General features: G+C 39.0%; 1 protein-coding gene across 1 annotated transcript in view; it reads right to left on the reverse strand.

Annotated features, from left to right (window-relative positions):
* COL4A3 (collagen type IV alpha 3 chain) overlaps positions 1-27,689 on the reverse strand; it is a 128,297-nt gene that overhangs the window by 100,170 nt on the left and 438 nt on the right. The gene's annotated exons all lie outside the window — the stretch shown is intronic.

Below are 27,689 nucleotides of genomic sequence, written 5' to 3' on the forward strand. Positions count from 1 at the left end.
CTTCTCTCCCATCCTTCCTGGCTGGCTTTTCCTCATCTTTCAGGGCTCAGCATGGATCTCACTTTCTTGGGGAAGCCTTCTCTACCACCACCCTACGGGTCTATTGCCCCGCTCTTACTAGCCTGGAAGCTCTGTGAGGTCAGGCCCACCTTCCTCACTCTTTGGTCCCCAGCTGTAACACAGCGCCTGGTGCACAATAAGAGTTCCAAAAATACTTGTTGAATGAATTAATTAGAAGATTATTCATATGGTAAACCAAATACATAATACTATCTATATCTATATAGTATATTGTGCATACATATATGTGTGTCTAATCCTGAAAGTTAGTTTTTTGGCATTGTAGCACACTAAGTAAAAGTGGTTCCAGTTTTAAAGAAGTTAAAAACATTTCATTTGGGTTTTCATTTCATGAATTGCAAAACCTGTGCCAATTTTCTAAGCAAACTGCTGTAACTCTGTTACGTGAGATGCTGTAGGGGAGAGGGCTTTAAAAATAGCCGCCCGGATATCCCTCTTGGTGGCTTGGGTTATGTAAAAGTATTTTGTGTTAAGCCAATGTCTCACAATGGATCACTGAGCTTTGAAAAGGCTATTTGGGATCCCTTTTTCAGTGTTAAATGCCTGCTTATGAACAGAATCGGACTGAAAATCTCCTAGAGAAAGGGTACAATGTCCAAAGAGTTATCACTTTTTAACTCCAGGTGCTAAAAAAATTCCCATGTTAATACTGAAAGTGATTTAAGAGAAATAAATAAAGTCCCTTAACAACTCAGTGAGAAAGAAGCCTATAAAGGAAAGTTGTTAGATTTGGGCTTAAAATACTTTTCTAATAGAGCAGAACAATCAGATAATATCTGGCTTTATTAAATATTTACTTCAGTTTTTAAAAAGAAGTAATCTGGGGACACTGTCCTCATGAAGACCCCATAAAAGCAAAATGATAGGGATTGTTGTTTGAGAGTTTATTATGGACTGAATCCTTGGACACGGCCGAGTGGACTGAAGTAGGTGAGTCCATTGTCCTGTGCTATGCCCTGAACCAAAAGCTATATCCAGGCAAAGATGGTATGATTAGCTGGATGAATAAGATTCTCTCTGAAGTGGGGAATTAGGTGTTTGGTAGTGGGAGCGGATGCCCAGACCAACAGAGAGAAGGGGAAAGGGAGCCACTCTGGCAGAAGATGTGAATAAACAGAAACCATGAGATAGGACACACACAAGGTAGGGAATGAGCTGGTTGGTTAGCTGGGGCAGGAATGAAAGAGACAGAAACTTCTACTGAGTTGCTGCTGATGCAGGGACAATGAGATAACTTGGTCACTAAACCTGCATCTTCCTACAGTAACTTCCATTATCCATGAGACCTGCCTCAAGACTTAGATGCCTATTTCTCTTATTGGTAGGTGTGTATACCTACAAAAAATGTCTTTCTTGAGATATCAGAAGAATCTCTGTTCCCCATCAAAAAAGCCTCCTCCAGACAGAGATATTCAAAACAGCTCGCAGACTCATGTGGGTTCTACACAACGGTTCCCTGCAGCCATACTTTCTCCTTGGCGTGGCCACACCATTCAAAGCCCATTAGTGCAAAAGCCTTGCCAGATTCACCAATCTCATCCCAGTTAGAGTGGTGTGATCGCCATCATTCCCCCATCCTAACTCCCATCCTTCCTCCAATTTTCTCAGTTTGCAGAAGAATCCATTTGGCATCTTGTTAACTCAATATCTGAATGGTTTCTGCGATCCCTGATTCATGAAGAAGATGGGGAATTACTCTGTTATCCTGAGTAAGGTGTTCTGAACTTTTAAAAACATGGCATCTGGATTACAAGATAGAAGAAATGCATTGCCAGACACCTGCAGTTTGGCCATGTGTACTGAAAATACCTGGGAAATGCCTAATAAATGAGAAAACCTTCAGTGAGAGGAGTTCCAAGTAGTTTCTAACTAGTTGTTCCAGGTGGGATTTTCTGTCCTATTGACAAGCACCTAAATGTATGACATTGTCAAGAACTAAATTTTCTTCATTTTCTCTACATTTTGGCTCTGCATTGCTAGTGTCGATGTATTATTTAATTTTCCTGCCAAGTGTGCTAAAGATACAGTAAATACTAAACAGGAGGCTGATTCTTAAATGCTTATTTCTTGATGTGTTCAAAACCTCTTTGAAGATAAAGGTTAACTTAACAATACAGTTGGATTTTTGAATATATGTTTGCCTGGAGCCTTTTCTAAAATGCATCTGTTTTATATAGTAAATTACAATGATGACCAAACACTAGTTTTTTTTCCAACTAAATTAATTGTATTTTTCTTCAACCTTCACACAACAAAGTCTAATTGCTACACAGTGTGTACATAGATGCATATACATTTCATTGTCCAACACACAACCAAACAATTAACGTAAATATGTGGCAAAGTGAATCTATAAGATAATTATTAATATGATTCTGAAAGCTGACTTATGAAAAAGAATTAGGAAGAGAACCTCTCCTATTCTTCTCCTGTGTCCTGAAACAAGGACATTTCATCTTATAGAATACCTCTCAAAAATGTATGGTCTACACTCCTCCCATGACATACCAATCATATTAAAATCTACAAATAGGGGAGCCTGCTTGCTCCCTTATAAAACCCAACTCGGGATCATCCTACATTGGTAGAGAGGAAGAATCTCCTTGCAGGAAGAAGTGGCTTGACTTTGTAGCTTCGTTTTGGGGTCAATCAAAGTCAAATTCCCCTTGTAAGGTCTCTCACCGTGAGCTCCCAGCTGTGCTAGCGAAGAGACTAGAAGCATTGATACCAACATAAATAACTAGCTTGGGGGAGAGGGGTCGATACCACATTCTGCTCTTAATTCTTAGTAGGACAGCAGAGACCATGTCGTCATCATGGTTATCACTGCCGACAGTCATCGTCAACCAACCTCACTATCAAAAGAGCCAACATTGTTTGACTTATTACTGTGTAATATCCCTGATCTCGGTCAATTCTAACAGCAGTATGATGGAGATACAGTAGAGCCCTGAACATAGAGCAAAAATCATATCGAATATTCCCTTCTCCCTCCCCCCAAAATCTTCACCAAAGGAGTAAGTAACACACAGCCAGCCACAATGATTTACAGCGTACGGTCCACTCTCCTATTTTGCTAGAGTCCTCCCTGCCCAATGTAGAGCAGACTCTCCGTAGGAGAGGCTGACTTGTTCGACTTTGTTTAACTGTGGGAACTTTTTCAGTGGCCGGAGGAGGAGGTCTAGAGAGAGGCAGGCATTCCTCTCTCCCATCAGTGTGAGGCAGTGTTTCTACAAGAGAGCTTGAAGGACCCCTTGTACCAGAATCATCTGAGATGTGACAAGGGAAGATTCCCAGGCCACACCATGAGGATTTTGTCAGGAAATCTGCATCCTAGAATAAGCTCCACACAGGACTAATACACAGACTGAAGTTTGAGAACTGGTCTAAGGCTTTCCTTCTGAATTTCACTTCTCCTTTTACTTCTTTCCTGTCAACTGACAGATTATTCACCCTTTTCTGTGGGGATCATAATTATCCATGCACTAGGGCCTCACCCCTCTGGTCTCAACAGGGCAAAATATGTATAAAAGGCTCCAGGCAAACATATATTCAAAAATCCAACTGTGAATATATATCCAATCCAACTGTATTGTTAAGTTAACCTGGATGAATATGACACATGAAATGAAATCTATTCCTTTTATATTTGAAGATGAACACAGTATCTTAAACTTACATTTATATCGCTCCTCCAGTAGTAACTACTGATTTGCCGGATATACAAGAGCAAAGACAACTTGTAGGACTGGTCTTTCCCTCGGACAGCTAGAAGTCAGCCAGTCCATATGGAGATTTTATGTGATCTTTGTATACTGACTAACAGCACCATGTACTACCTACCTGGGGTGATCACTGAGAGCCCTGTGGCAAATCACCTCAAGCGACCCATTCTTCATTTAATCAGTAATCAACTGAACCTTGCACTTGGCCAGAAGCTCTTGATTTTTTACAATTTGGTTGACCAAATCCACTTCTAAAAAACAAATTCAACCTGCTGTCAAAAGTTCAGTGAGGCAGCTATGCAGAGTAAGGGTCAAGAATGCGTACACCAGTTTAGAGAGAATTTTTCCAAAATGTGCATAATGAAGAAAACAGGATTAGATTTTTGTATGTACTTAAAATGCTTTATTTGGTTTGTATGGTTCTGTCTATGAACTTGAAATGTGTTCAAGTTGAATTATTGAAAACAGCTAAAAAACCCACAAATATTGCTGGTGAAGAAAAGGCACAAAGTGAAAACACATATTTCATGACAGTAGACTTAGAAATGAATACCAAAAGATAGAGTGCAGCAAAAATCTTGACAAGATCCTTCTTGGTACAAAAGGCAAGGACCATAACTTCTCGAGAGGCCTGGATGAGCAAGGCAGAGGGCTACAACTAAGCTGGCGAGCAAGCTTATCTCGGCAAAGGTCTAAGTCAAGTAGCTAGTCCAAGTTACATCTTCTGGGAAGAGATAATAGTTTAATAGCTATCATTTCTTCTATACATTGATTGAGTCAATCTTGATTTTTACCTGGGCTGGTGCTCCTACTAGAGGCATTCAAAATGGACAGTGCCTCATAATTTGGTGATAAGCAATGATTAACCATTAACTCAGTTCTCACATTCCCCTAGTCCATCTTGGGTAACTGCCAGACCAGTTTTCTAGCAAGAGTTCACCCATGTGCACTTGCTGGCCTGAATTTGTTGCTCCTGAGGGGAACTCTCTCCTCACATGTTAATATAAGAGGCTTCTTGGCTAGGGGAGAAGGTTGCTGACCCACCAGTTCTGCTGGCCAGACTGGTGTCTGGATTCCTGGATCCTTGCCAGGGTTCTTTGGTGGCAAGCAACAGAAATTATTTAGGCTAATTCAATGATAAAAGAGGAATTTGTTGGAATGACATGGGGCAGCACACAGAAGTTGAAGAAAAGTTAAACAAACAGGCCTCAGAAAAGACCAGCCTCAGGGCTGTTGTGAGGATCAAGGTACAAAAACTAACAGAAAGTTTTTCAGGGCACTGCTGTCAGGATAAATAAGCTCCTTGCATTTTCGGTTGAAGATCCAAATTCCTGGGGGAGGGCACTTACTGGCTCAGCTTAGGTCATGTGCCCACGCCCTTGGCAATGAAGGGATGATAGTTCCCTAAAGTAAAATCAACATGCTACCACCAGAGAGGGACAGGGGAGAGGTCAGGAAAAAAGAGCAGATGTCCACTGCACTTTGTTTTCTGGGGTCACCTGGTTTCCATCCGCCTGCCCTGCCTATTGACCTGGGACACACTGTCTCCTCTCTGTTTAGGTCCTTCTGGCCAAGTCTGATAACCACTAAGTTTGAGTCAATCTTCTACCTGGCCTGACCTAAAGTCTGAAGTCAAATGAATTCCAACGAGCCTTCTGATTTGTGTTGCCCTTATTCCCACACACTTCTTTGCTCTGGTCTCTGCTTGGAACATTCAGATGTTCCTGGATCATCAGTTTCTCCAGAAATCCCCCAGATTCACCCTGTTTTTATGCTGGTCACTATTATCCCGGACTCTCTGGCCCCAAATGCTTATTTTAAGCAGAACAATTCAAGCTGTTTATATATGTACTTCCAAATCTTTTTAAAAATGGCAAAGCAAGCAAGCAAACAAACAGAACCACTGTACTTCCTTTGGAAATGCAGAACCCTTGAAAATCTATTTACATAGAAATGACTTCACGTATGTTCAAAAGTCAGACCTTTCAAAAATCCAATGTCAGTGAGTACAATGCCATGAGGAACAATTCTAATTTAATTTATGTTTATTCCTGTTGGTAAACTGAAATAAAAAATTAAAACAAATACCATCAGAATCCCGTTTTTAAAAATGAATATCCCACCTGATCTCCCAGGTGTTTCACAAGAGACTGGAAAGTAAACTGAAAGACTTTTGACTGCTGGGTTCTAGTAGGTAAAAACCCAGATGATGGTTTGGTCAAATACTGCCAAATATCACCACTCACTACCAGCAATACTTAACTGAGTTCCTAACATGCCAGGCATGGCGCTAAGCTTTTATAGACATTATCGTATTTAATCATTATGATATATATGAACCTATACACGCATATTTTTATCCCCTTTTTACAAATAAGAAAAACAAAGCTCAACAAAGTTAGCCAGGGACACACAGCTAATTCTTGGTGAAGTGAGTTATGTAAGGACTGACTTTCTATCTTCTCAAATAAGTTTGTGAAAATGTTTTGCCCAGGGAAAAGGTTCTCCTAGTAAAAATGGTGAGAAATGATGGATTTGAGAATTCAGGGAGAAAATATGATTGGAATTAAGAATCCCTTGATTTTATTCTAATGCGTAACTCTGTTCAGTTGTACTTCTCCAGAAGGCCCCAGATACAGACCACTGGAGATCACCTCTTGGCCGTGGCTCATTGTGGTGGTTCTGATGAACACCATCACCTTCAACGTGCCTGTAGAATTAGGAACTACCACTCCAATGTTAGAAACACAAAGCACTGCTCTTCTTCATAGTGAATAAACAGGAAAATTCTAGGCCAAGAAAAGCTTATAATAACAACAACAAAGAGCCCCCTCTATTTAGCCCAAGTCAGTGATTTATCCAAATGAAAAAGCACAGCAGTTTCACATGTGAAACAAGTCTGGCTTTTGTGAAACTTTTCTGACTGCTACTTTCTGAAGGTGAACTGTATGGAAATAGATTCCCAAGTAAATCATTTACAGTATGTTAGTGGGTGGATGTTAAGAGTAATTGGTATTAGTCTTCTGTTTTTACATCAGAAAATGTTAAACGCATTGCATTCATGCCAACCTTAAATAAAAGGTTCCTGAGTAGTATATGTGATGAGGTTCAAGAGGGGTCCAGGTGGTATTTTGTTGCAATAGGTCAAAATTTCCAACAGTTTTCCTTTACCTCCTTTATGGGTCTTAAGGTTTTCCTTTATTGCATTTTTTTTCTGCAACCATATTTGCTTCTGAGGTTACAATGCAGCCATTATACAATTTCCTGAGATTGTATGATTAAGTTACTGCTCAGCTTGTCATAAGGAAATCAATTTGATTTCGATGCATGGTTTAAGCCAGATTGGCCTTCAAAAACCTAGAAAAAAGTCTAAGAGATTCTAGGCCCAAATGTCACCTGCTGGGAAGTCGTAAAAATGGGTGAGAGAAGCAAGAGGAGATGGGGTAGATGGAATGGCGTTGGGAGAGAAAAAAATATTGCTCTTAGGCATATTGATTGGAAATGGTCCATTTTCTCCAAATGACTGGAATGATCTAAAACCAATGGGATGTCCTATGGTGATGACTAGTGGGGGTCTTTGAGTCTGAGAAGGAAAATCTGTGTACTAAGATGGCCAACTGAGCCAGTGAGAGAGTCCCAGTCCTTGCCCCAGGGCTCTTCGGCGTTCTTCTCCCTGCCCCGCTTCACACACGTGCCAAAAGTGCCCAGTAGGCAGAAGCAGAAGTGTATAAATTGCCCCCTTTGTTTGTTCTTGGGGCTCAGATCTTTGGAGACAACTCTCCTCTGACTCCGCCGGCCTTAAATAAACCTCCTATTCTCCAAGACCTCCAGGTGCCGCTTGGTTCTTCCGTCAGGTGATCCAGTCCAGGTTCCGGTTCTGTAACAAGCCTACCCCCTTCCAGATGCAGAGCTAAGAGTGAGGGATGAAGGGGCACTGAGAAATGGTAAATTGATTGAGGCAAGAGTCTTTAAATCTATCTAATGCTACACTGACTCTAGGTCTATAACAAAGAAAATAACTGGTAAACCCCATATTTTATTTGTGGCCATTAGCCATGCATCTCATCATCAGCTCTGTGTTCTAAGAAAATCCTGGCTCTATTCAAGATATTCTTTTGGTTCATTTTTGAGCAGAGCTGAGATCACAAGAAGTCAATGGGGGAACAGGTAAATTATTATAAAACTAATGTTGGGAAAATTGACTAGTTTGGGAAATTTTAAAAATTTAGATCCTTGGCTCAGGTCATACACCAAATCATATTTTGGATTAAGTAAAAAAAGACAATAGAGTATATATCAAAATATTATCTCTAGTTATATTTACATGATAGGATTTGGACTGATTTTTTTTCTTCCTACTTACCAGTATTAAAACTATGTCTATCATTTGACAAGTAGAATTTGTGGTATAAAAAAAGAGAAAAAATTATACCAGTTGATCTAATTAATAATTTTACTATAAAAGTCTATTACAAAAAGGTACATGGGCAAGAATTCATCATAGTTTTGTTTATAATATCAAAAATTTAGGTTACATAAACCTAATCATGGTATATAAACATGATGGAATAGTATGGAATCATTTTTAGATGTTTAATGATGTGAAAAATAATAATATAATGTCAAAAAAGCAGGATACAAAATACCTTATACTATACGATCTCATTTTTATACAAATATAACAAAAGATTAACACTGGCTACTCCTGGGTTCTTTGACTAGGAGAGCTTTTTAAAAATATACTTATCTATGTATCTTGAATGTTCACAAATGGGGCATAGATTACTTTTATTGTTGGGAAAAAAAGATCAACATAGAAAAAATATTTTCACTTAGTCTGATAATTAGTTCCAGCAGCCTCATCATCAACCTTCCCAAGGAGCCATGCTGTTTAGAGGATATTCCAAGAGTTTCCCTACCATAGTGCACTGTACTTAAGGTGTTCAGTGAATGTGCACCAAGTGAATTTACACTATTGCTGCCCATTACACATTAATGGGATCTGAAGGAGGCTGTGTGCCAAGACTGGTTCCATCTCTTCTAAATTCATGCCAAAAAAACCCTATATTTGAAAGATAAGAAAGGACCAAATTATGACTATCAAATGTTCCCCAGCATTATCTCTGTAATTAACAGGTATTTTAGGCGAGGTGTTTGGAAAGTCACCATGAAAGTGATGAAATCACCAGATGAGTTTTAGCATTAGTATTTACATGGGGTGGTGTAAGGTAAACACACTGTTCATTTTTTAATGGGGACAGTGCTCAGGGAGGATGCCATTTCTGCTGATGTTTCCAAATAACGTTATTAGAAAATACCAGCAGCAAAGAATGCACTGAATAATATTTTTGAAAATAAGAAACTCCTTAATACATTCCAGGAAGTTGATACTGAGTCACAAAGTAACAGGAGAATTAAATGAGTTTAAGAAACTTTGGACTATTGCTTTTCTGATATTGAAATTCATTCCTGTCTCAATACTACTTGGCATTTGTAGAATGCAAAATGTGTTTAGTTAAATGATTTCTGGAGATAGAAGGGATGGGTTTTATCTGCCACATTTCATGATTGAGGCAATGGAGAGCCTTGGAATTCAAGGGACTTGCCCCAACTGTCCCAACAGTGACTCTTGGATGGTGGGGTGTCTCAGATATCCTTGTCTCCATGACTGGTCTCCTGGGGTCTGGGGTTGCTGCTCCTTCGAGTCACGTGTGCTCTGAATGCTATATCTCTGAAAGGCCTGAGCAGGTCACAGTGAGTAGAAGCTCTGAAGGTTCCATGGGCACAGCCATGGGCACATGCAGTGCTAGATCAATCCACCTCTTGGTGGTCCTCTCCAGAGGATGTGGGCATTAGAGAGTGTTGGCGCTTGCATGGGCATGTCGTGTGGCTTCCAACCCATAGGATCCTTATCTCATGAGATTTCAGATACCGTACTGTTCTCAGTTAGTTTTTTTTTTTTTTTTTCACTTTTTGGAAGGGATTGCAGGATTGCTTTTGCCTAACATGGCGAAATAAAGAGAATCCCGCCCATGTGTGTAAACTCTGGGGCTCTGCTAACTGAATGCTAACGAGGGCTCTGGTGGGGGTGGAGGCTGGAAGCAGGTAGGAGGACAGCTAGTAACTCTACATGCTGCTTTCTGCACTCATTACAACATTTTTAAGTGCTTTACTTTGAAGATGAGCTGCGTTTTCAAGCCACTGAAACCTTACTACTTTCTGGCTCCGTTGTCGTTACACGATTTATTGCCGTTACATAATAAAGCCCACATGTCCACTGTTCTGGACATTTAACCGATCTTTATTCTTCCTTTTCAACTCCAGTCAAATTTTGCTTTTCTGTATTTGGCCTGTTATAGCATATCTGATTTTATTGTTATTGTCTGTGTACTTATCTAAAGCCCTCATTTGGGGGTATTCTCTGTGAGGGCGGGAGGGACCATGTTGGCTTTATCTACCTTTGTTCCCAGCATCTAGCTGAATTAATGGGTGATGCATGCAACATTTCACCTGAAGAATAATGTTTTGTTTTTATTCTTGTGCCAAGGACTCAAGAATCTACTAATTCTTTATTGCCTTTTTAGTTTTACTGTTTAAAATAAAATGTTGGTCCAATTCCATAAACCTTCATTGAGGACTACTAATAGTCATGCCAAGAGCTGTCATGCCAAGAGCTGAAACCAAAAAGAGGCATAAGATAGAACACTTGTCTTCCAGGGGATCAGTAGGGGAAGCAACATGGAAATAGGATAAACTCTTTCTAGACTGCAGAGACAAATAACACTTCAGTAAATAAAAGTATTGCATTGATGTTTTGATTGTAACGGGATAAAAGTCTCAGAAATCATTCTTTCTGAATAACCAAAGGCTTTTAAAAACCAATCTTATTTCAAATAGTGCATAGTTATTTAAATAATGAATAAAGTGATATCTGGTACTCCTTTTCAATCATCTGGGAAGTTTTGGTAAGACAGAGTCCTACTAAAAAACCCAAATAACCTAATTCTAAACCTACTTCCTCCATGAATTTGATGGGTTCTCTTGTTTCAGACTCCTACCTGTTAATCAGGAATGATACTACCTTGCCATCTTATTCAGAAATTCACAAAACCAGACATCTGATAAGAAAGCATCTATATACACAATTATTTAAAATATGAGTTTAGTAAGTGTTAGTCTTCAAGGAGTTCCACTGTAGCTTTATTTCTAAACACTTGGAAATACCCCCAAAATTCAACAGAAGGGTATTACCTAAATAAGTTATGGTACCAATCTACAATGAAGTGCTCTGTAGACATTTAGAGATGATATTTGTAATAATTAATAACTCAGAAAATCTTCACAGTCCACTGTTACATGAAAAAAGTAGAATAAAAAAATAATAATCTGGTAGGGAATAGAAAACAGTAATCTTCTATGGGTAATATGATTATGGATCATTTCTATTTTTAAATTTCTTTTGGTACTTTTAAATGTTTTCCAGATTTTGTACAACACAGGAAACCTTTTTTTTTTTTTTGACTTTGTTTTTTTTTTTAAATTTTTTATTGTTACGTTAATCCCCATACATTACATCATTAGTTTTAAATGTAGTGTTCCATGATTCATTGTTTGTGCATAACACCCAGTGCTCCATGCAGAACGTGCCTTCCTCAATACCCATCACCAGGCTAACCCATCCTCCCACCCCCTTCCCCTCTAGAACCCTCAGTTTGTTTTTCAGAGTCCATCGTCTCTCATGGTTCGTCTACCCCTCCGATTTCCCCCACTTCATTCTTCCCCTCCTGCTACCTTCTTCTTTTTTTTTTCTTGACATATATTGCATTATTTGTTTCAGAGATACAGATCTGAGATTCAACAGTCTTGCACAATTCACAGTGCTTACCAGAGCACATACCCTCCCCAGTGTCTATCACCCAGTCACCCCATCCCTCCCACCCCACCCCCCACTCCAGCAACCCTGTTTGTTTCCTGAGATTAAGAATTCCTCATATCAATCATGGAACACTTCATCTAAAACTAATGATGTAATGTATGGGGATTAACATAAGAATAAAAAAAAAAGAATTCCTCATATCAGTGAGGTCATATGATACATGTCTTTCTCTGTTTGACTTATTTCGCTCAGCATAATACCCTCCAGTTCCATCCACGTCGTTGCAAATGGCAAGATCTCATTCCTTTTGATGACTGCATAATATTCCATTGTATATATATACCACTTCTTCTTTATCCATTCATCTGTCGATGGACATCTTGGCTCTTTCCACAGTTTGGCTATTGTGGACATTGCTGCTATAAACATTGGGGTGCACGTACCCTTTCGGATCCCTACTTTTGTATCTTTGGGGTAAATACCCAGTAATGCAATTGCTGGGTCATATGGCAGCTCTATTTTCAACTTTTTGAGGAACCTCCATACTGTTTTCCAGAGTGGCTGCACCAGCTTGCATTCCCACCAATAGTGTAGGAGGGTTCCCCTTTCTCCGCATCCCCGCCAACATCTGTCATTTCCTGACTTGTTAATTTTAGCCATTCTGACTGGTGTGAGGTGGTATCTCATTGAGGTTTTGATTTGGATTTCCCTGATGCCGAGTGATATTGAACACTTTTTCATGTGTCTGTTGGCCATTTGGATGTCTTATTTGGAAAAATGTCTGTTCATGTCTTCTGCCCATTTCTTGACTGGATTCTTTGTTCTTTGGGTGTTGAGTTTGATGAGTTCTTTATAGATTTTGGATACTAGCCCTTTATCTGATATGTCATTTGCAAATATCTTCTCCCATTCTGTCGGTTGTCTTTTGGTTTTGTTGACTGTTTCCTTTGCTTTGCAAAAGCTTTTTATCTTGATGAAGTCCCAATAGTTCATTTTTGCCCTTGCTTCCCTTGCCTTTGGCGATGTTTCTAGGAAGAAGTTGCTGCGACTGAGGTTGAAGAGGTTGCTGCCTGTGTTCTCCTTTAGGATTTTGATGGACTCCTGTCTCATATTGAGGTCTTTCAACCATTTGGAGTCTATTTTTGTGTGTGGTGTAAGGAAATGGTCCAGTTTCATTCTTCTGCATGTGGCTATCCAATGGTTCCAACACCATTTGTTGAAGAGACTGTCTTTTTTCCATTGGACATTCTTTCCTGCTTTGTCAAAGATTAGTTGACCATAGAGTTGAGGGTCCATTTCTGGGCTCTCTATTCTGTTCCATTGATCTATGTGCCTGTTTTTGTGCCAGTACCATACTGTCTTGATGATGACAGCTTTGTAATAGAGCTGGAAGTCTGGAATTGTGATGCTGCCAGCTTTGCTTTTCTTTTTCAACATTCCCTCTGGCTATGCGGGGTCTTTTCTGGTTCCATACAAATTTTAGGACTATTTGTTCCATTTCTTTGAAAAAAGTGGATGGTATTTTGATGGGGATTGCATTGAATGTGTAGATTGCTCTAGGTAGCATTGACATCTTCACAATATTTGTTCTTCCAATCCATGAGCATGGAACGTTTTTCCATTTCTTTGTGTCTTCCTCAATTTCTTTCATGAGTATTTTTTAGTTTTCTGAGTACAGATCCTTTGCCTCTTCGGTTAGATTTATTCCTAGGTATCTTATGGTTTTGGGTGCAATTGTAAATGGGATCGACTCCTTAAAATTCCTCTTTCTTCTCTCTTGTTCTTGGTGTATAGGAATGCCACTGACTTCTGTGCATTGATTTTATATCCTGCCACTTTACTGAATTCCTGTATGAGTTCTAGCAGTTTTGGGGTGGAGTCTTTGGGGTTTTCCACATCCCTGACGCGTTCCTGACCTTAGGGGGAAAGCTCTCAGTTTTTCCCCATTGAGAATGATTATTCGCTGTAGGTTTTTCATAGATGGCTTTTATGATATTGAGGTATGTACCCTCTATGCCTATACTCTGAAGAGTTTTGATCAAGAAAGGATGCTGTACTTTGTCAAATGCTTTTTCTGCATCTATTGAGGGGATCATATGATTCTTGTTCTTTCTTTTGTTAATGTATTATATCATGTTGATTGATTTAAGGATGTTGAACCAACCTTGCAGCCCAGGGATAAATCCCACTTGGTCATGGTGAATAATCCTTTTAATGTACTGTTGGATCCTATTGGCTAGTATTTTGGTGAGAATTTTTGCATCCATGTTCATCAGGGATATTGGTCTGTAATTCTCCTTTTTGATGGGGTCTTTGTCTGGTTTTGGGATCAAGGTAATGCTGGCCTCATAAAATGAGTTTGGAAGTTTTCCTCCCATTTCTATTTCTTGGAACAGTTTCAGAAGAATAGGTATTAATTCTTCTTGAAATGTTTGGTAGAATTCCCCTGGGAAGCCATCTGGCCCTGGGCTTTTGTTTTTTGGGAGATTTTTGATGACTGCTTCAATTTCCTTAGTGGTTATAGGTCTGTTCAGGTTTTCTATTTCTTCCTGGTTCAGTTTTGGTAGTTGATACATCTCTAGGAATGCATCCATTTCTTCCAGGTTATCTAATTTGCTGGCATAGAGTTGCTCATAATATGTTCTTATAATTGTTTGTATTTCTTTGGTGTTGGTTGTGATCTCTCCTCTTTCATTCATGATTTTGTTGATTTGGGTCATTTCTCTTTTCTTTTTGATAAGTCTGGCCAGGGGTTTATCAATCTTGTTAATTCTTTCAAAGAACCAGCTCCTAGTTTCATTGATCTGTTCTACTGTTCTTTTAGTTTTTATTTCATTGATTTCTGCTCTGATCTTTATTATTTCTCTTCTCCTGCTGGGTTTAGGCTTTATTTGCTGTTCTTTCTCCAGCTCCTTTAGGTGTAGGGTTAGGTTGTGTACTTGAGACCTTTCTTGTTTCTTGAGAAAGGCTTGTATTACTATATACTTTCCTCTTAGGACTGCCTTTGCTGCATCCCAAAGATTTTGAATAGTTGTGTTTTCATTTTCATTGGTTTCCATGAATTTTTTTAATTCTTCTTTAATTTCCTGGTTGACCCATTCATTCTTCAGTAGGATGCTCTTTAGCCTCCATGTATTTGAGTTCTTTCCAACTTTCCTCTTGTGATTGAGTTCTAGTTTCAAAGCATTGTGGTCTGAAAATAGGCAGGGAATGATCCCAATCTTTTGGTACTGGTTGAGACCTGATTTGTGACCTAGGATGTGATCTATTCTGGAGAATGTTCCATGGGCACTAGAGAAGAATGTGTATTCCGTTGCTTTGGGATGGAATGTTCTGAATATGTCTGTGAAGTCCATTTGGTCCAGTGTGTCATTTAAAGTCTTTATTTCCTTTGTGATCTTTTGCTTAGACAATCTGTCCATTTCAGTGAGGGGGGTGTTAAAGTCCCCCACTATTATTGTATTGTTGTCAATGTGTTTCTTTGCTTTTGTTATTAATTACCTTATATAATTGGCTGCTCCCATGTTATGGGAATAGATATTTACAATTGTTAGATCTTCTTGTTGGATAGATCCTTCAAGTATGATATAGTGTCTTTCCTCATCTCTTATTACAGTCTTTGGTTTAAAATCTAATTTGTCTGATATAAGGATTGCCACCTCAGCTTTCTTTTGGTGTCCATTAGCATGGTAAATGGTCCTCACTTTAAATCTGGGGGTGTCTTTGGTTCTAAAATGAGTCTCTTGCAGACAGCATATCGATGGGTCTTGTTTTTAAATCCAATCTGATAGCCTCTGTCTTTTGATTGGGACATTTAGTCCATTTACAATCAGGGTACATCCTATTGAAAGATAGGAATTTAGTGCCATTGTATTGCCTGTAAGGTGACTGTTACTGTATATTGTCTATGTTCCTTTCTGGTCTATGTTGCTTTTAGGCTCTCTCTTTGCTTAGAGGACCCCTTTCAAGATTTCTTGTAGGGCTGGTTTCGTGTTTGCAAATTCCTTTCGTTTTTGTTTGTCCTGGAAGCTTTTTATCTCTCCTTCAATTTTCAATGACAGCCTAGCTGGATATAGTATTCTTGGCTGCATATTTTTTCCGTTTAGTGCTCTGAATATATCCTGCCAGTCCTTTCTGGCCTGCCAGGTCTCTGTGGATAGGTCTGTTGCCAATCTAATGTTTCTACCATTGTAGGTTACATATCTCTTCTCCTGAGCTGCTTTCAGGATTTTCTCTTTGTCTCTGAGACTTGTAAGTTTTACTATTAGATGTCGGGGTGTTGACCTATTTTTATTGATTTTGAGAGGGGTTCTCTGTGCTTCCTGGATTTTGATGCCTGTTTCCTTCCCCAAATTAGGGAAGTTCTCTGCTATAATTTGCTCCATTATACCTTCTGCCCCTCTCTCTCTTTCTTCTTCTTCTTCTGGGATCCCAATTATTCTAATGTTGTTTCGTCTTATGGTATCGCTTATCTCTCAAATTCTGCCCTCGTGATCCAGTAGTTGTTTATCTCTCTTTTTCTCAGCTTCTTTATTTTCCATCATTTGGTCTTCTATATCACTGATTCTCTCTTCTGCCTCATTTATCCTAGCAGTTAGCGCCCCCATATTTGATTGCACCTCATTAATAGCCTTTTTGATTTCGACTTGGTTAGATTTTAGTTCTTTTACTTCTCCAGAAAGCGTTTCTCTAATAACTTCCATGCTTTTTTCAAGCCCAGCTAGTATCTTTAAAGTGATGATTCTGAACTCTAGATCTGACATCGTACTAACGTCCGTATTGAGTAGGTCCCTGGCAGTCGGTACTACCTCTTGTTCTTTTTGTTGAGGTGATTTTTTCCATCTTGTCATTTTGTGCAGAGGATAATGGATTAATGAGAGAACAAAATGCTAGCAGGGTAACAACGTCCCCAGAAAATATACTCTAAACAAATCAGAAAAGACCTGAAACAGTGGGATAAGAAAGGGAAAGAGAGAAAAAAGAAAAAGAAAAAAAGAGAAAAAGATAAAGATAAAGATAAAGATAAAAACAAACAAAAACAGAACAGAACAAAACAAAACAAAAACAGAATGTGATCAAATATGATCAGGCTGGTATATAGATCAGTGCCATACACTAGATTTTGGGTGTATTTTGGTCTTTTAGAAGAAAGTGCCTCCCAAAATTTTAAAGAAAGAAAAACTTATATATGTACAAAAATAAGGGTTGATATGATGAAGGGATGGAATATGATTGTAAAGATGGAAATTATAAAAAATTTTATAAAAGGAATTGATAAGAAGTTGTTTGAAAAAAGAAAGAAGAGGATTTAAAAAAAAAGAAAAAAAAGGGAGAGAATGTGATCAGGCAGGGGAGTAGAAAAAAACCATACACTAGAGATTTAGGGTATATTTTGATCTGTTAGAAGAAACTATCTCAAAATTTTAAAGAGAGAACAACTTATATATATATGCCAAAAATATGGGTAACTCCTATTAAGGGATAGAATATGACTCTAAAAATGAAAAATAAAAATGTTTTTTAAAAAAGGGATTGATAAGATGTTGGTTGAAAAAGGGAAAAAGAAAAATTCAAAAAAAAAAAAAAGAAAAAAGACAGTTAAAAAAAAATTAACTTTGAAACACAAAAGAATCATGGTAAAAAAGCCATGAATTCTATGTGCAGTATTCCCCTAGCGCTGGAGTTCTGCTGTTCTCATTGATCGGTAAACTTGGTCTTGGCCAGCTGTTCTCGCTGATCTTCTGGGGGAGGGGCCTGTTGCCGTGGTTCCCAAATGTCTTTGCCGGAGGCGGAATTGCCCCGCCCTTGCCCTGTCCGGGGCTAAGTAATCTGCTTGGGTTTGCTCTCCGGAGCTTTTGTTCCCTGCAAGCTTTCCGTACAGCTTTGGAGGACGAGAGTGAAAGGGCAACCTCCCAATCTCCACCCCGGAGGAGCCGAGAACTCGGGCCCCACTCCTCAGTGAGTCCCAGAGAAAAGCAGTCAATCACTCCCGTCCACAGGAAACCTTTTTTTAAAGCCAGCATGTGAATGCTTCAGCTTTGCCAATATCATACACAAATAAACAGAATAAAATCATCCTATCATCTAGTTAAACAAGGAAAATGAATATTAACCTTTTGTTTCAGGTCTCTCCAGACATACTTTGACACTTGATTCAAGGGAAAATATTGCAGATTTCTCAACTTTCCACTTGTAGAACTTTTTCCTTGAGAAATTCATGTAACAACAAAATACCCTGGTGGGAAAAAAATCCAGTGACCTGACTGTTTTGTCTACCTAATGACAAATCTCCCAAGGTTTCTAAATACACTTGAACTCCTTTTTAAACATTGGGATCACTTCCCTAAGAAATGAAGTTGGAGATATGATCTAATTAACAAACATCAATCTTAAAGATTAAAAATGGAAAATTCCTAACTTACCCCAAAACTACTGTCAGAAAAATAAAAGATCTTTATACAATTACATTTTAAATAGCTCTGAGGATTACACTTTTTTTAAAAAAGTTATCTTATTGCAGTAATACCAAAATATGAGATTACCAAATACTCCTTAAATGTGTATTTACAGATCAAAATATACCCTAAATCTCTAGTGTATGGTTTTTTTCTACTCCCCTGCCTGATCACATTCTCTCCCTTTTTTTTCTTTTTTTTTTTTAAATCCTCTTCTTTCTTTTTTCAAACAACTCCTTATCAATTCCTTTTATAAAATTTTTTATAATTTCCACTTTAAGAAAACACACATACACATATATACTACCTACAGTGATGTGTGGAAGTATTTGTTTGATAGCCTGACATTGTATGTACAGGGCACCCAACTGGATTTTTAACCCTCTCTCATTGCATGAATCATTATCAAGTTAATTGCACTGAATCAATTAACAGGGACACATTGAGCAACTGCTGTGTTGATCTAGACTTTTCTCCTCCATTCCTCTCTGACTGCAAAGCCAACAGAATCCAAAAAAAAAAAAAAAGCACCACCAAGATTTGCTTCCTGCTCTGTCACCTCTCTTTTACCTAGGCTCGGTTCCCAAGGAGAACAGTCAACCCTCTCTGTGTGTCAGTCATACAAGTCTTTAAAATAGAGATCATGTGACAATTCTTTTGAAACGCCCCAGTGCCATCCCCCTGCACCTTGAGGGACCCTTTAGAGTCCTTACCAAGGCTGGCACAGTTCTCAGATGATAATGTACCCAGGAATGGAATCTTCTGGGGAACTGATCAGTATGCAGATTTTAGTTGGGGTGGGCTTGGGGAAGGGCTCAACATGACATTCTGCCTTCCTAACTAGCACCCACCAGGAGAGGAAGCTGGTGCTGTGGGTCCTATGAGTGAGGAGTTCTTCACCTCCTCTGGGAGAGCCTTCGCTGGGTTTCATTCTTCCCTGGCTTGGAATGCTCTCTGGCCCGGGACCTGTCAGCTAGGACAAGGGCTCTTTGGCCCAGCTTTAGCTTCTGGCCCTGGGCCTCACAGCCACATTTGGCAAATTCAAACCCGTCCCAGTGAGGTTGAAGCGAGGATGACAGAGACACATCAACAAGAAGGAAAGAACATTTTCATCACATCTCTTTACATGTGGGCCCGTTACCAAGTTACAGTGTGAATTCATTACTCATCCATTATTAATGCAACAACTGTCTTGTGAATAGCATAAATATACTATATTGTCTCTTTTTTGTTAAAATATTAATTTGTTAAGTGCAAACATTAAAATTATAGGATGATCACCCACATGCTATCCTGTGGATTTATTTCAGCTTACCCAGGGAGCAATTCCCCTGCTTAATTAGCACAACCACCATGAACCTGCCCCCCTCTGGAGCACCCTGCCTCCCTGCTTCCCATCCCCTGCCCCACCTCTAGTAAAATACCCAGTATATGTATTCCCTCATGGTGAGTAAATAAACTCAGCATTTTCTTTTTCTTTTTCTAAAACTTCTGTTGGTCTTGGTTTTATTCTTTGACAACCCAGGAGCCATAACATCAGAAGCATCTCACCTCTCTTCACTCTTGAGAGGCCTTGGCCTGAATCACATTCCTCAGTGCTTCCCACATTCCTCAGTCTCCATATAAGGCTGTGAGTCATTTCGTCAGAAAGGTTTTCCCCAAGGACCTCTAGCTAAGGTAAATGCTCTCCTCCATCACCACATTATTCTCTCCTAGCAGGTACCCCAATCTACGGTTATACATTTGTTTACTGAGCTGCTGTCTCTCTCCCCTATTCCCCTGGACACCCAACTCCACCATGGCCAGGGATGCAGACTCTTCATCAGTGAATCTCCAGTACCTAGCCCACATGCCTATGTCCCTGTCCTATTATCTCCTTCCTGCTTTTAATAATAATAATAAAATAATTGTAGCTAGATGACAAGAGCTGTGGGTCCTGGTGAGTAGTTTATCTGCAATAAATATGGTACTATAGTTATATATAACTATTACTTTAAGAAAAGCAGAGATTCTTTTGGAAGTAACTTGCTTAAAGGAACACTAAACCTCTTGCCTGGCTAAGTTGTAGTGATAACTTAGTTTATAGTTTAAGATGAAAGGCAAGTTGGTTTCCAATATATTTCTCCTTTTCTCCTTTCCTTTTGCCAAATGATCACTGTTTTGTGATGTTCTTTCAACTCCTCAGGTACACAACTTACTCATATTTTGATACTGGAGCAATATGACTAAAAGTATACAAAGTAATTTGTGCAATTTTAAGCATTGTAGCCAAGGTCAACCATCTTAACTTTCTGGAGAAAAAGTTGCACAGATACTTAGGCACAATCCATGCTGATTTATTGTCTTTAACTGAAGTTTGTCATCTTGACAACGTGCTTATTTCCTATGGCAAATCAGCAAACAAAATGTGTTCCATTCAGAGATATGACCTTATGGACAACATCTCCCTCTCATATCTGGACACCACATATATGGGTCTGAGCTATCGAAGATGGTAGCCCCACGGGGCTGTAGACACTTGAAGTGTAGATACTCTGAAGTAGGATGTTCTAGAAAGGCAAAATAGATAGCAGATTTTGAAAACTTAATATGAAAAAAAGATTGTAAAATATCTACTAGTGTTTTTACTAGTGATTACATGTTGAAATGATAAAGTTATGGATGTGTTGGCGTAAGTGAAATATATTCAAGTTAATTTTACCTGTTTCTTTTTATTTTTTAATGTGGCTACTGAGAAACTTAAAATTACATATGTGGCTCATCGGTATGCCTCACGTTTTTCTATTGCATAATGTGGACACCGATGTTCATTTATCTGAACTTATGAAACCATGTAAGGTGGAAAAATGATAGAACCAATATACTTTCCTTCAGTCTTGGCTAGAAAATGTATCTGAAGCCAGAGGTCTTAGCTGGCAGATGCACAAGGAAGCCCAGGAAGGCTGAAAAGACTGACATGGGTGCTTTCAGAAGACAAGAGCCAGCGATGATACCTTGGGAGATAAACATAGAACTCAGAGTGAGAGGCTTTCTTATCTGATTTTTAGAGATGAAGACATCTCAGAGGGATTATGTAACTGGTCAAGGCCACGGTGGGAGGCCTGAGAGGGAAAATGTCTATTCTGTTAAGAAGTTGATATGATCTCAGTTTCCTTATTTTCTGAAACTGAAAACAGAGGTGAAATAAATAACTTACAGTGAAAGTCTGTTATGATTAAAAAGTCTAGGCGGGGGCCAGATATATACTTTGTAGAACAAAAACACTCTGGGCACCATGTGCTTTCACTGATCTTGGAAAATCTTTTACTCCATAGTGGATGGACGCTTTTTGGCTGAAGGCCACAGCATGAGTATGGTCAGATGCACACGGATGAAGGACCACAGGGCATTTGCAAGCCAGACAGCTCTGTTGTTGGAATCGGACACTGAATTTGAGGGTTTTCATCAATTGCAATATTTGACAAAGTTACCCTTACTCATAGTTAACACTAGACAGTTAAGGCTGTGCTCTCCATAACAGGGAAATTTTATAAGGGAAATGCAAAGACAGATTTCATTTAATTCAGTTTTTCCAAGGATCATGTCTGAAAGCAAACTAGTTACTATAAGCCCAGAGAAATGCTCAAGGAGGAAGGCCCGCCTCAGAGAGGTTGAGGAGGCTGAGAGAGAAAGCTGGTGGCTTTGCTGTTGTTGGCCTTGACCCCCACCTCATCTAATGGAAGTCAGAATGTTTGGAGGAAATGGGCAGTGGGAGGGTCTGGAGGAGGGCGGCCCTGAGAAGACAAAAGGAAACATGTTTGGGGCCCTCCATCCTCCCAAACCATTACGATGTAAGTCTATTCTAATGGGAAAAAATTCTTCTGGGAGCCACAGAACTACTTTGTTCTTTTTTTTCCTCCCAGGGCAGAACAGCTCCAATCTGTGAGCAATGAGGTGAATGGAGGGGGTGGGGCAGGCTGAGTGATGACAGAGGAGGCTTTTATTTCCCTAAACTTCTCATTCACATGGTCTCCCCATGGGTGATAATAGAAGACACATAGAAATCATAGAAAAACAATGAGAAGGGGATTGGGTATAAAATGAGTATGTGTAAAATGATTAAAAGCATAAGATGGAGGGGGAAATCTATAAAAAAAAAAGGCAAAAAAACAAAACAAAACAAAACAGAAAACCCAACCCCAGACAGACTTAGACTCCAAAAAGGACTCCTAGAGTAGTCACTGAAATTAAAATTTAATGAATAAAAATAATTATAGTTAACATTTATTGAATGATTACTCTGTGACAGGCATGGTAAAGTATGTGTTATGTGTATCAAATCACTGAATCCTCATAAAATCCTGAGCTCTGTCTCTTACTTCCATTTTAAGATAAAAAAAATTGAGACAAAAAATGTAGAAGCTGGTAATGAATAGATCTGGGGTTATAAACCCAGTTGAACGGTTGCATCCAGAGTTCTTTTTCATTACTGAAAATTACAATAGATTGAACAAGCTACTGAAACTTACAAACAGCAGAAGAGAGAATTAGAAATTGAAAGAAAGATGTGAGGCAGCTTCATAGACGTGGGAGAAGCAGCGCCTGGGACAGAAGCTGGATATGCTACCCCTGGGTCTCAAGTCCATCTGAGGATTGGTCTCATGGAGAGGCTGGGTGAACCTCTGCACTTCTAACCAAGTTCTTCTGTGAGGAGAAGAGAAGTTATGCAATGGCTCCCATCACCCACGGGTTAAAGATGTGCCCCACAGGGGTTAATACCCTCCATCTAAAGGACAACAGGGAGCCATGAGTGGAGTCTAGAGAAACCATAGACTGTTTCATGTGCAAAGTCTGTGGTCAAGCTGGCAGCTGGGGTAAGTCAGTGGCCATAGCCCACGAGCAAGGTGGGGCCCAGAGGATCCGAGTGGCATATGAAAGGTCTCCGTTATAAGAAGTTAGGAGAATTGGAGGAGAAGACGAGAAAGTCCAGGATGCATCCTAAGAATGCCAGGAGTAGAGATAGCGGGAAAGGAGAAGTATAAAAAGGGGATATCTGAGAATTTTGAAGATTTGATGAAAAATATAGACTCTCAGATTAAATATCCACTGAGTAAGATACATAAGAAATACATGGGCACAGGTAATTTTAATAACATGATTAAAAAATCTTGACCTAATTGAGATATATATATCTATCTTTGAAGCCAGAATATCATCTCTATCATAATTTCATAAAAAAAAGATTAACTAGAAAAATCTCCCTATGTTTGGAAATTAAGAAATAAGTATCTAAATAACCCATAGGGTGAAGAAATCAATTAGAAAGGATTCTGAACATAATTATGCTAAAATAGTGCTTGTTAAAATGTGTGTGTGTAGTTAAAGCAGTATTTGGGGGAAGGTTTTTAGCCTCAAATGCATTTGAAAGATTCAAAGTTGCTTATGTAAAGTCAAAATACAAAATTCAACCAGTTTGCTATATCTTTGATAGTTAGGCTATTAAATTTTGAAAAAAAAAATTTACAATTGTACTGAAAATATCTGAAAAATTAAAGAAACAGAAAACTCTAAAACATAGTGAGAAGTGAAAGCCCTAAATAAACGGACCCATAAATGAATAAGCAGACCTATATATGAATGAGTGATTGGTACACATGTTTGCAGATATAACAAGGCAAAGCCCTGAGGGAAAGAATGCATTGTTTAATAAATAATGTTGGAACAATTTGTCATCTATATGGAAAAAGATAAAATCATATTCCTTAAGTAGAAAAACAATTCCAGGATTAAGAGTCCCAAATGTAAAAGAGTTAAATCGTAAAACTTTCTTTTTTTTTTTAAGGTCAGAGAACATTTTTATACTCTTGGGGAAGAAAAGGATTACTTCAACAAGACACAAAACACAAAATATCAAGAAAACATGGATTGGTTTGAGAGTCTAGTGAAAAAAAAAATTGTATGTTAAGGCACCAGTAACTAAATGAAAAGATAAACCAGAGAATGGAATGAAATCTTTGCTGCACACTTAAATGGCAAAAGTTTGGCATCCAAATATATAAATAACTCCTAATTATTAGCAACGAAAAGGGCAAGGCCACAAGAGATCGATAGGCAAAGGGTTGTCCATGCAATTCACCCGGAGGTAAATCTAAACTGCCAATTAAAACATGAAAAGATCCACAAACTCACTAGTCAAAACAGGATCCTATTTTGTACTCATGAACATCTAAACACACCAAATTTTGCTGAGGATGTAGGGAAACAGGTGCAACTCTTTTGGAGTCCATTTCACAATTCCTAATACAATTTAAAATATGCTTTCTCGCATAGCCCTCTTTGAATCCTGTGTAGGAATTCACAATCTAGTTGTCACAATGGCACCTATACAAAGATGTTACATTCCAACTTCCCGAAACAAGACCATGGAAACAAACTTCCTGTGTTTAGGGGGATGGAAAAATAAACTGTGCTTTATTTACATCCATATGTATGTGCATGAATCACATCTATATGTATCAACATGGATGAAATCCAAAACCGTTATATTGATTGATGCAAGCAAGCTCCAAAAGGTACCTATTAATGTGAAACCATTCATTGCATTTGAAGGACCACAAAACAATAGTATTTATTTTTCACTGTGACTAACACACACACACGCACACACACACAGTGTGTGTAAATACAAAACCATGCACAAAAGAGGGGGCAAAGAATGTGTGTATGACTTTTTGTATTCATATACTGTTTTCCCTAAAGGGAGAGATGTTACTCTTATGTAACTTAATGTTGCTGTTACGTTACTTTTTGTTTGTTTGGAACGTTTCCCAGTTCAACTTACTTTTTCTTAAAATTTAAAATGAAATCAGTCGAGAAAGCATCTTCCCTAAAATGTAGCTGTTACTCAGCTTCTGATAGTTGCTTGCTGCATTTCTGCTCTGTCTGGAATTTTAAGGCAAAAAGAGGAAGTAGAAGCCATGTTTCAGACATGAACTTCACCTTCTGCAGCTATCAGAGAAGGAGCTCCCTCTAGCCGATCTATGGCCTGAGGCAACAAGCAATACGCTTCCCAGTTTCAGGTTGACCAGCTGGGCCTGGGAATAGCAATAAACCTGAGGATGCACTGAGCAGCCAGGCCTGGCACCACAGAGGGATTTCACTGACGGGACTTCAGAACAAATTGTGTGGGTGGACAGTTCCACCCTGTCTGAACTCAGAATGTGGGGTCAACACCACTACTACCTCCCTGGTTTGAGAAATTGCTAAAGTACAATTGCAGAAATGGAAAGCAAAATATGTTCTTAAGGGGCGCAGCCCCAAGATGATAGATACGATGGCCCAAAGGCTAAATTTAGCCTGCACGTGTACATTATTTGGCCCTGTGTTTGTTCAGCACTTTACAAAAAAACAAAAAACAAAAAAAAACACAAAAAAACCACTGTGTGTTTTGCAAAGTTTTGACTTATTTGCTAACATCTAGAGTTTGAGAGATTTCTAATAGAAACTGGATCCATCCACTCCTCATCCCACCCCCCTTCTCTCCTGAAGAAAGCAGGGATTCTGGCATTGCTGAGCCTGAATTCTAGAATGCCAACAAATGGTTGGCCCTGAAGACGGCCCCCCACCCCACAGCCTGACTCATTCATTATCTCACCTGCTGGCCCCTCCAGGGCTTTCAACTCCCTCATTTTACAGAGGAGAAACCTGAGGCTCAGAGAGGTCAAGTGCCCTGTCCAGCACCAGAGTTACCTTGTGGAGGGAGGCATGCTGGCATCCTCTCGACCAGTGACCGGTTAACTTATGATTCCTTTTTTCTACACACATTTCATGGTTTCTAATGACAATTTTTATATAATTCAGCTGGTGCAATGGAAATGATCATTCTCATCAATTTTAACAAGAACTTGCTTCAAGCAATGATAAAAATAATACAATGGGTTAATTGTATTATCAGCAAGAAGGCATCAAGATTTGGCCAAACTCAAGACCAAAAAAAAAAAAAGTTACATGTAAAAAGTAATAAGGGAATATGACCATATAATTAAAAATTGGCATAATTAGAGTTTGTATGATCACAGAGCATCACTTTTCCAGGCTGATCTTTATGTACCCCTCATTTCCCAACACTTCCCCTACCTCTCCTCTTCTTTGGAGTCTAGAAGGATGTGCAAACCCTGCTCAGGACCTCTGCTCTGGCCTTCCCACAACATATACTTTCTTTAGGTTTTTTGCTTGTTGTATTTACTTGCTCTTGGATTAAAGTTGGTAGATAATCTACACCGACTTGGATGAGTTTAATATACCATACCCAGAAGTATTGAGTTGGGCATTCCTAGTCTATGCAAAGGGCATTTTTGTTGGAACCAGCTACATGAAGAGATTACATGGATTACAAAATCCCTTAGAACGTAAAACACTCAGTAACCTAAATGTAAATTGACAGGGGGATGGTTCAATTGACTTTGGCATATTCGTATACTGTGGAAAATCATGCAACAGGGCAAAAAGAAAAAGAGGTGATTGTATCTCACATACTAACATGGACAGATCCATAGGTTGCAAAAGGATGCATATAACATGGTATCGATTATGTTAAAAAAACACCAACACAACCATATGTTGTTTGTGGGTCTATTTGTGTGTACCTAAATGCATAGAAAATGTCCAGAAAGAAACATGAAGTGGTGAGTGGATGACCTTTGTTTAGATGGGAAGGGGGAGAAGAATAAGGATGCTCAAAGAGGGTTTTAGCTTCATCTTTCATGTCTTAATTTAAAAGAAAAAGTACTTAGATTACATATGGTCATAACACATATTTGTGTGACTGTTGACTTCCAATTATAGTCTCAATCATGAAGTTGTAAAACTGCTCATCTTTGGAAATGAAACTTATGCTACACTATTACCCACATTAACTTTTTAAGTGTATAAATAACAGACTCATCTGACAAGTTAAATTTTACTCTCACAAGTTCAAATCAAGTAAGTCAACTAGGAGTTGTAATAGTTTGGGGGACACCCAATTTATCTTTGCAAAGAATAAGAAATATGGAGTGCATTTAAATGAGTCTGGGATCTTTCAAATTATGAATCAAAATCAAAGTGACAGATTGCTTAATTCATCCTAACATGAGTTTTATTTCTAAGGTGCTAATAAGTTTTCAGTGATGGCATTAGCTTTTCCCAACAATAGTGATGGAACACTGGAGTCTGAGTTTTGACAAGGGGGAAACCGAGCCCCAGAGAGGTCAGAGTTCAGTGTGAGGTGACATCTAGGAAATGTCAGGGCTGGGACTCCCCCAGCCCTCCATGCTTTCTGCCAGGCTATGCTGCCTGCTCTGATTCACCAGTATGACATAGCATGTCTCTGTAGCTGGTGTTCTCATCCTTAGCCATTATCCCAGACCTACGTCTGTATCTATCTACTATCTATCATCTATCTATCTACCATCCATCCATCCATCCATCCATCCATCCGTCCATCCGTCCATCCGTCCATCTGTCCATCTATCATCTTCTACCTCTGGAGGCCTTTCCCCAGGATCCCTGACTCAGAGGGAACCAGACAGGCTT

Source organism: Mirounga leonina, unplaced genomic scaffold (assembly GCF_011800145.1).
Source record: "Mirounga leonina isolate KUSES-001 unplaced genomic scaffold, KU_Mleo_1.0 Mir_151, whole genome shotgun sequence".
NCBI classification, from domain to species: domain Eukaryota; kingdom Metazoa; phylum Chordata; class Mammalia; order Carnivora; family Phocidae; genus Mirounga; species Mirounga leonina.